The sequence below is a fragment of the Melozone crissalis genome, unplaced genomic scaffold (genome assembly GCF_028551555.1).
Source record: "Melozone crissalis strain CALT ecotype California unplaced genomic scaffold, PUWL_Pcris_2 ptg000032l_1, whole genome shotgun sequence".
Classification (NCBI taxonomy): Eukaryota; Metazoa; Chordata; class Aves; order Passeriformes; family Passerellidae; genus Melozone; species Melozone crissalis.
This window is the reverse complement of record NW_026535810.1, coordinates 2,300,528-2,311,169: the sequence shown is the minus strand read 5'-3', so window position 1 is coordinate 2,311,169 and position 10,642 is coordinate 2,300,528.

Genomic DNA, 10,642 nt, shown 5'->3' with positions numbered 1-10,642 from the left:
TTTTGTGATTAATAATGAAACACCTTGGCCATTCATTGATTATGGTTGTGTTGAAAACTCTACAAACAGCTTTCCTGTTGTGCATCACAGTGCCAGAAACCTAACCAGAAACACAGGTATGGGCCCCAGAAATGCAATGATTGAATCCAAACAGAAAGGAAGGTTTAAAACCAAGCTTAAAATTTAGTACCAGTGCTGTCAGGCTGATTTCTGGACAGTATATGTGGCACTGTGAAAGGATAATGAATAGATGCATTTTAGTATCCTGGTGACCCATGATAAGGGCAAAAATATCTGCTTCTAATAGTCCCTGCTTGCAAAATGAGGCTGCAAAGAAATTGGCTTTTTATGAAAGAAAATATCTTGCTTGTTTCTGTTGCCAAGCAATTCAATTTCATATCTAATTTTGTACTTTGGGAGCAGAACTGCTTGTTTAAAAAGCAAAAAAGAATGTAGCTAAGTCCATAAAATTGTTTTGTGATAAGATGCTGCTGTCTTGGAAAGTTACAGAAAGTATGTTTATAAATATTTGAATGCACAGAAGAAATAAAATTATTTTGGCAAATATTTACCTACTTGTTTATCTTTTATATGAACCAGCCCCTCAGTCTGCATTGAGGCATAAGTGAAAAAACACCTTAGCCCAACCTGAAATGGGGAAGGAAGTGGAGAAGGTAAAAATGTAAATGAGAATTTCAGAGATGCAATCAGAGCTGCAGTTGCTATCAGCCTGAGAAGTGAAAGTGTTATCAACTCTCCTGCAGCTGCCAGGTGCAGGTAGGCTGATCAAGCATTGCTGCTGGCATTGTGAGAGCTGGAAGCGTTGGCTGAGCTGCTGTTCCCTCCTGGGTGACAATTGCAGAGCTCCCAGGCTCAGCCCAGCCTCACCTCCAGCCTGCTGCTCTTATCTCTGCAGCCCTGGCTGTTTGATAATCTGCATTTCAAAGGACAGCTGGAGGCAAGGGCTAAACACTCCCTGTTGGAGGCAAGGGAAAGGCCAAGCAAAACTGGTTTGCTTTGGGAAATTGTCCCCAGATATTGATGCAAAGATTCTCTATATCAGGTCAGGTACCTGATTGTCTACAGGAATGACACCCATGGTGCTGCTGTTCCTCCTTGGAGGTGACTAAATCTGTGGAAACTCTTTCTGTAAAGTGTTATCTGTCAACTTTGCTGGTGATCTCCACCTGGTGTAAGATTTGAATGAAGTGAAATGATTTCCAAGCAGCTGAAGCCAAGGAATGCTTCCAGAGGAGCAGGGGAGGGGATGGGGCTGTTCTGGAGCCGTCTGCACTTCTCCAGTCACACAGTTCTGAGTTCCCTGTGGATCTGAGAAGCCTCAGAGGAGACCCTGGGGCACCTGGCAATGGCCCTGCTTTGGTTTTCAGTGGCCTCTGCCACAAAATCCTTTCCTCTGTCACATCAGTGCCCTGTTCCAGCCAGGTGCTCAAACCCCCAGTGTGAGAAGTGACAAAGAACCCCTGATGCAAGGTGAAAACAAACTGAGAGTGAGCCACCTGTCTTTTCCATGTGTTCACTCTGACCTAGCTGATTTCTGCATCTGTCAATGAATCACCTCATTGCATGGAATCAATCAACCCATTGTAATCAATTAAAATGAATGGATGTATGCAAAAATGGCAAATGCTTCCCTCAGCAAGGGCCTCAGGGGAGCAGCCTGTCAGCAGCCATGCTCTGCAAAGCTTCTTTCATTTCTCTAAGCCAATAAATACAAATGCTGAGCACTTCAGGACCTGAATATTAATGCAAGTAATTAAACATGGGGGGTTTTTTCCTAGCAGATGATTTCATGAGCAGAACCTCCTCCCTGTCTAGCCTGTGTTGCATGAACAGACCCTTGGCCCTTGATTTATCCCCACAGAAAGCTGGGAAGGGGGGCACCGAGGACATCCTTAGGAAAGACAGCCATGTGCAAGAGCCAGATAAAATTTCCTCCTCCTTTTTGACTGTGCTGGTTAATACCAAGGTTGTGAACAAGCCCAGGATGGTGGTTTGAAATTGCAACTGAGCCTGCCCTGTGGTTCCTGCTGCCTGTGGTTGTGTTCATGGGCAGGGGCTGCTGAGAGCAGCAGAGCAGCCCCAGCCCTCTGCAGCTCAGCAGGGACCCCTCCCCTGCAGCATGATCCCTGGCTGAGAGGAGAAACACAGCAATAATCATTGCAGCAAATAATTATTTGTTATAACCGTCTAAAATTGTGAGGAGTTAAAGGAATGCCCTGTCTTTACCCAGGTCTGTCTTTCCCCACCCCAGCTCCCCCTTTCCCACATTTCAGCTGCTGTCGGAGCAGGGAAAGAGGGAAACACAGCACTAGTTATTATAGCAAATAATTATTTATTAAAACCCTCTAAAATTGTGGAGAGTTAAAGGAATGCCCTTTTACCCAGGTCTGTCTTTACCCAGGTCTGTCTTTACCCACTCCAGCTCCTCCTTTCCAACATTTCAGCTGCTGTGGGAGCATGGAAAGAGGGAAACACAGCAATGATTATTATAGCAAATAATTATTTGTTAAAACCCTCTAAAACTGTGGAGAGTTAAAGGAATGCCCTATCTTTACCCAGGTCTGTCTTTACCCAGGTCTGTCTTTACCCACTCCAGCTCCTCCTTTCCCACATTTCAGCTGCTGTGGGAGCAGGGAAAGAGGGAAAGGCCAATTCTGCAGTGTGGGTGCTGCAGTCCAAGCAGGATGCAGAAAGGGTCAGGGCTTTGCAGAGAGCTGCAGGGTGATCAGCAAATTAATGAGCTGCTCCCCCAGCCCTGGGCAGCTCTGGGCTGGCATTGGTATGGGCAGCACACACTGGCACAGATGCGCTGCTGGTGGCTTGGCAGAAAATTCACTCTGCTTTCCCCCTTCTCTGCAGCTCTCATGAGAAATGTAAGGCTCTGTTCCCTCTTAAATTCGCTGATCACTTTAATTTATAATTAATAGAAATTAAATTTATAATTTAAAGAAATTAAAGAAACTTTAATTTATAATTTAAACATTTTTAAAACCCCAATAAATTAATAAATATTAATTATAAAAATATTTTTTTAATTAATTATAAAATATAAATAAATAAAATTAATATTTCTGTGCTTGGCTGGTCTCAAATTCACTGACCACATAGAAACTTTAATTTATAGTTTAAAAGTAAAACCAAATTAAAATCAATAAAAGTAATAAGTTAATAAAGAGTAATTATTAAAAAATTAATTGTAAAATAAAAATTAATTAATTAATAAAATTAATATTTCTGTGCTTGGCTGTTCTCAAACTCATTGACCACATAGAAATGGTAATTTATCATTTAAAAGTTTTAAAAAACCTAAAATAAATGAAAGTAATAAATTCATAAATAAAATATTAATTATAAAAATAAAATTTTGAAATTGCTTATAAAATAAGAATCAATAAATTAATAAATGAAATTAATATTTCTGTGCTTGGCTGTTCTCAGGGAATGGGTACAGGATGCACTGAACAGCCTGCACCCCTAATGGGGAATGGCACTCATTTTTCTCCCTGGGACAAGGGAAAATAGATTTTCTTCATTTGCTAATCTAGAGAAAAAATCTGGCAAGGAAAAAGGGCATCCTGATGGGCAATGGGATGGGGTGCATGAGCTGTAAAAACTCAGCTCCCCAAGGAAAGCAGCTTTTCCACCAGCAGCCCCAGAAATTCTGTCACAGCCCCCAGCCCAAGGAACGGCTCGGGTTCCCTGCCCTGACAAATATCCACAATCACAGGTGAGACACAGATTACAAAGAATTATTTGATGTTTTCCTCACCCACAGCTGGTTCCAGCCATGTCTGTCAGCACTTGGCTCCTGGGGAGGCTTCCTCTTCTCTAAAATATAAATTTTGATCTGTGTTTGTCTGATCCTGAACTGGTTTGAGGTGTTTTCTCTCACCAGCACTGATGATTTTGCTGCAGGAAATTTCTCAAGCTGAAATGGAACCTCAGTAAATCAAAGCCAGGAATGAGAAAGATGTGAGGGTGCAAGCAGGGAGGGAAATCCTCCACACACCTCCCAGGAAAGTTCTGCTGAATAGGGGAGAGTGAACAAAGGAATGAAGAGCTCATGGGAAAAGGCTGACCCAGCATCCCTGCAGGGGCACAAATATCTGCCCTGAATCTCTGCACTCCCTTTGGAGCCTGCCCTGGTCAAACCCTGCCTGGGCAGGGCTGGGAAAGGATCCTGGCAGCAGCTCTGCCCTCAGGATTTCTGCTGCTCACAGTGACCCCAGATGTGTTAAAGTCTCTTTTCCCAGCCTGGCAATCAAAGAAGGAGTCAGAACTCTTCTATTCTCGTTCTCAAGGTTGTTTATTGTATCTTATCTATAAAATTCTTTCTCTGCCCTGCTGAGGTCCGTTCAGCAGGTCAGACAGAGGCTGAAGGATCTCGGCAGGCCAGAGAAAGAATTTTATAGATAAGAAAATCTTATACTATCTTTAAAGTATAAGAAGGTTGTAGCCTTCTTATATAAAGAAAATCTTTATACTATCTTTTAGTATAAAAAGATAACTGATGTTATCTTTTTATACTAAAAACCGCATGTACAATATTTACCATAACTTCCCAATCCCTATCACTTATGTTAGTCAGTGAGCTTCTACTCTAAACCAATCCAAAAGTGCCACTATCACAGCAGATGATGGAGGCCAAGAAGAAGGAGAAAGGCTGGACACGCCCAGATTCCTCCTGAATCCCCATTCTAAAAACCCCAACAAATCTATTTTTCACCCTGTGACAAACTAGTTATTATTTTGCTTAGACTTTCATGGCTTGCAGATCCTCGTATAAGGTTGGCAATTTTTTCATCATCAAAGTCACAGGTGTCCTGGGCTCTGTGCCAGGGTCTCAGAGCCCCCTGGCAGGGTTTGGGCAATCCAGGACAGACAGAGGGATGTGCTGAGTTCTGACACCCTGGGTTCTGGCGCTGCTCTCTTCCCATCCCCATGCAAATGGAAATTGCAGCCCCACCCTGCAGCACCAGTGCTGCTCCCACACCCCAAAACCATCTCCTGCCACTTCTCCTTCTCCCTCTCCCACAGTTCTTCATCTCTTCATCCGAGCCTGCTCATTTCTGGATTTTTTAGGGCATAACAACATTCCAGTGACCCAAATCAGAGCTGAATCTGTGACCTCTGAGAGTCCCAGTTAGGAACAAACCAGGCTCAGGCATCACTCTGAGATGGGTGAGACCCTGGGGTCCTGGTAATGGATTTGGGGCTGGTGGAAAGACTTTTCACCACTAATAACTCATCACTGTGGCTGCAGTGAAAGCCAGACCAGCAACATTTGGTTTTCCAAGGCTCACAGACTCAGTGATGTCACCCAACTCTGAGATTCTGTGATTTAATGCATAAATCCAAAGGTACAGGGGCACCTGCCGTTACTGAAAAATAATTAAATAATAATTAAATACTAGAGTTTGGAAACTGCAAGGTTTCTCTATCACAACAAAAATTGTGAGGCTGATGAAGTGATCTCATTTCATTCCTGGAAGGGTAGAAGTGTAAACAGTCTGGAAGTGGATATAAACATTACAAAATACACTGAAGAAAGAAGCATTCTAATTCTGGAGGGGTAGCATGCCTAAAAATTTCAGATTTGCAGTAAAGAACTACATGGGGCAAGTCAGGGGGGGTGACTTACATTTGATTACAAGTGTAACCAAACTTACTATCTAAGTATATTTATATTTATATTTATATTTATATTTATATTTATATTTATATTTATATTTATCGAACCTTCAGTTCTAACTCCTGTTGCTGCAGCTGCAGAAGAAATTAACTCTCAGCTGCTTTTAATTTCTTTCTATCTGATCCCCCATTCTCCTTCCTTTTCCCTTGGGTCCCCTGCGTGTTAATCTTACAGGTCATGGAGCTTTATTAAAATAACACACCAGGAAGACATTGTTAATTATTAATAAAGGCTTTATAGATTTCTTTTCAATAATTTAAACTCATTATGGTCAAAGCTATTACATTAAACACCAGATCAGTTAGTACAGATGGGATTGCTGACAGGGAATTGTCACTGTAATGTTATCCTGACTTGGATGGTGTCCATTAATTAACACTTAAAGCCCAAGCTGGAGTCATAAAGGGTTTTTTTCTTGCCATCTCACATATTGTGATTTGTGGGAATCAGAAAAACAGAAAACTCTACAGACACTGAGGGATTTGATCTGCAGCCTTGGAAGAAACTTAGATTCTATTATATGTAAATTATATGTAAATTACATCTATTTATGTAAGATATATTTTTCTATTTTTCTATAAAAATATATATTTATATATAAATATATAAATATTAATTAATTAATTTATATATTTATATAAACATATTTATATAATTTATAATTCATATTATTATATATTATAATATAGAAATGTCTATATTAATTTTTACAGTTAATTAATGTAAGATTTATTACTATATCATTATTATTTTATATATATTATATATTTTTTATATAATATAAATATATATAATATAATATAATATAATATAGTATAATATAATATAATATAATATAATATATTCTAAATTTATTAATTTATAAATAATAATTAATTTGTAAATTATTCTTTATATATAACACAGATATATAAATATATATTTTAATATTTACACATATATGTACATTCTGTATATAATTATATGTAAAAATACAATATATAGACATTAAGCAGAGAAATCATAAACTTATATTTCTATAGTTGTAGGTGAGAATATGCCTTAAGTAAGTGAGAAACTGGACTGATAAGATGGTGAAGGGTTATATAAAATAAAAAGATTGTGATTGTATAAAATAAGCTGAGAGTTCAGAAGTTACAACAGAAGCCAATGCGTGCATGTGAGTTAGAGGTCGATTGGATAAAAGGATCTGCAGTGCAGCAGAAGTGAGTAAAGGTGATAGGTTAGAAAAGCAAAATAAATCCTGTGGTAACTGTCTATTGGGTTAGAAAGTTCTGTATTGCCTTGTGACAAAGAACTTGTGACCGCTTTGAGCTGTGGCTGAATTCTTGCTCCTGTAAAACCTCGCAGCCCCTGAGACTGATGTTTGTCTGAGCAATAAATCATCCTGAGCCTGAAAATGGTCCCATCCCTTCATTTCCAGCAGTGACAATGACAGTGATTATCTGTCATTAGCGCCTTCTGAAAGGGCCATTGAGGGCTTGGTGACCCAGCGCTGTGGCCTTAGAGCCCTTCCCTGAGCCCTGCTGGGGCTCCATCCCCCAGCGCTGCCTTTCCCAGCACATTCCCTCCCTCCCTCCATCCCTGTTGGGGGTTCAGGCTGCTGCCCTCACCCTCAGCCCCTGAAAAATGTGTATTTTATGATTGGCTTTTCACAAATATTAAAATGAATATTATATGTGCTATGTTAGAAAGTTATACTGTATTAATTCTCTTAAGTAGTGTGTTAAACAGAGTTTTCGGTTATAACATAATGTTAAAATAGAAACTCTGCTATGGAAGATACTTTTTAAAGAAAGCACTCACACTAGATAGCAGCCTCAGGACATCTGAATCTTTCAGAGAATAGGAATTTATTGCTCCATTATCAGAAGAAACAAACTTCTTGTTAGGATTCAGAGGAAGAAGTTGACACTGCCCAGACAGAATCCTGTGTTTGAATGGAATTTATGCATCATGTATGAGGTGTATGAATATGCAACAGGCTGTTGTTTTGAAGGGTTAATCCTCTGTTAACGTGGGTCCTTTTTCGGGCTTATTTTGCCCAGAAAAGGTACCCAGACTGTCCATAACTCTTTGTTTCTATTGTCTCATATTGTCCTAAATCTTAATTGTCCAAATTTTTATTACTCTAATTATATTACTATTTTTATAACCATTTTATTGCTATTAAACTTTTAAAATTTCAAAAACAAGTGATTGGTGTTTTTCACTCAGGGCTGCACAGAGCACTCACAGGTCACCACCCTTGGGAGCAGAACAATTTCTGCTGTGACCCAGACCAAGGGGCTGCCTGAAATATGGGTCACCTTGAGCCAGGTCCCATAAGCTCTTAGAGATTTATTTCACACCCAAGCTAGCCCAGCTGCCTCAAATGGCATAAAATCAGCAGGATGGCTTCTGTGGTAGTGTTGGAAACAAAAAAAAAAAAGTTTTAATAAAAGGCAAAATATCAAAACTTTACAGAGAAAAACTGAGCCAGGTGCAAGAGGTTCTTGCTGCTGGTAAAACACCTCACAAATGCCATTGATTTATTTGTTCTCTTCTTTTTCTAGTGAATTGCTCAGGTGGGACTCTTTGGCTCCTGTCCATTTGGTTATCCTTAAGTTTGAGGTGAAGTCCCCCAGGTCCTATGAGATGCCTTTTTTGCTAATTGAGAAGAGAATCTTCTGGGCTTATTTCCTTTTCAAGGAGACAAAGGATAATTGTGTCACTCCATCAACAGGGGACACATTCCTGCAGCTGCCTGTCCCTGGCTGTCCCTGCTCTGCTCCCCATGGATGGGGAATGCTGTTTTGGCAGGACACCTGCACTGGCAGTGCTGCTCATTAATTTTCCTGCAGGCACTAATTAGGGGCCTCGAGTCCTCCTCAGTTGCTGCGTTTCATGTGTCAGTTCCATTTCTTCCATCTGCTTGTTTTTGTTTCTCTCTTTCCTGTGCTGACTCATCTGCCCGAGCCAGGCAGCTCCTTGGCTGTGCCTCTGGGGAGCTCTGCAGCAGCACAGAATTTACAGAATTCACAAAATTCACAGAATTCGCAGAATCACCAGGTTGGAAAAGACCTTTAAGATCATTGAGTCCAACCCAGCCCCAACACCTCAACCCAAGCCTGGCACCCAGAGCCACATCCAGGCTTTGTTAAACACATCCAGGGATGGGGGCTCCACCACATCCTTGGGCAGATCATTCCAGAGCTTTATCACCTTTCTGTAAAAAATTTCTTCCTAAAATCCAACCTAAATTTCCCTTGGTGCAGCTTGAGCCTGTGTGGCTCCTCCATCCCCTGTTTGTGGGTCCAAGGCTTGCCCCATTTTTGGGTTACCTGGTGCTTTTGGACAGAACTGTGATGCTTGGGAGTGAGGGCCATGGCCACATTCCCCACACATCTACTGCTGCTTTTTTTATCCTGAATTAATTTATCCTGAATTACCTGCCATTAACTTCAGCACGTTCTTTGGAGCTGTTCCCATGCTGACAATCCCAAAACTTCCGTTTTCTACTTTTCTATCTACTCCTATTTATGTTTTTTTTTCATATATATAGATATATATATATACAGACACAATATATATAGTATGTGTATATATATACACATATATAGAGGAATACATATACATATACACTATATACATCTATATATATCTGTATATATATAGATATTTATATCTATATATCTATAACTATTTTTTCATATATATAGACATATATATACATACAGACACAATATATATATTATGTGTGTATATATATATATACATACATATATAGGTATATATTTCCACACTATATATCTATATCTATATCTATCTATATCTATCTATCTATCTATCTATCTATCTATTTATATTTTTATCTAGATCTATAACTATATTTTTTCATACATACAGACATACATATATATATACAGACACAATATATATATTATGTATATATATGCACATATATAGGGAGCTATATATATTCACTATATATCTATATATATCTGTATATATCTATATATATTTATGTCTATATCTATATCTATATCTATATCTATATCTATATCTATATAAAACTATATTTTTTCATATATATATAGACATATATATACAGACACAATATATATATTATGTATATATATACACACATAAATAGGGATCTATATATATGCACTATATATATCTGTATATATCTATATATATCTATATTCATATCTATATCCATATCTCTACAACTATATATCTGTATATAGATAGACATAGATATCTAGATATCTCTCTCTATATATAATATATACATACACAAAAGACTCCCAAACTTCTCCTAGCAGGCTCTGTTCTGGTTTGGAGAAGAAGGGACCCAACAATGAGTTCATTTGCTCTGTCCTGTGGTTGTAGCTCTCCTTTTCTCCTTCAGACTTTATTCTTTTTTTTTTTTTTTTTTGCCTTTTCTATTCTTCTTTTGATTTTGCTTCCTGTTTTGTCTTGTTTATTCCTCTGTAGAGAAGGAGAGTGAGGGAGAGGAGCTCCTTTGAAAAGTCTGGTTAAATGAGCTACTGTGGGAGCCCAAACACTCTTTATTAGACAAGAAAGCTGGTGCAGAAGCAAGTGGCAGAATATTAAGCTGCTTGCTGAATTGTGGCTGCAATGAGCAGCCTTGGAGGGGCAGAGGAGGGGACAGGGACTCTCATTTGCCCAGAATTCAATCCCACTCTGAAGCCACAAGCCCAAGCCTCCAAAAAAGGCTCCCAGCAGTTCATGTCTGGGTTGTATTCAAGGCTGACAGATGAATGCTTTGGGTTCAGCTCAGCTGCGGCAGCATTTGCATTTTGGCTTTCATCAGCTTCTCATGGGCTGCACATTTCTGTGTCCAAACCTCCTCTGGACATGTCTGCATCTGAGTCTGGTCCTGCTCACTCTGGCAGAATGCACATTATTTTGACTGATACA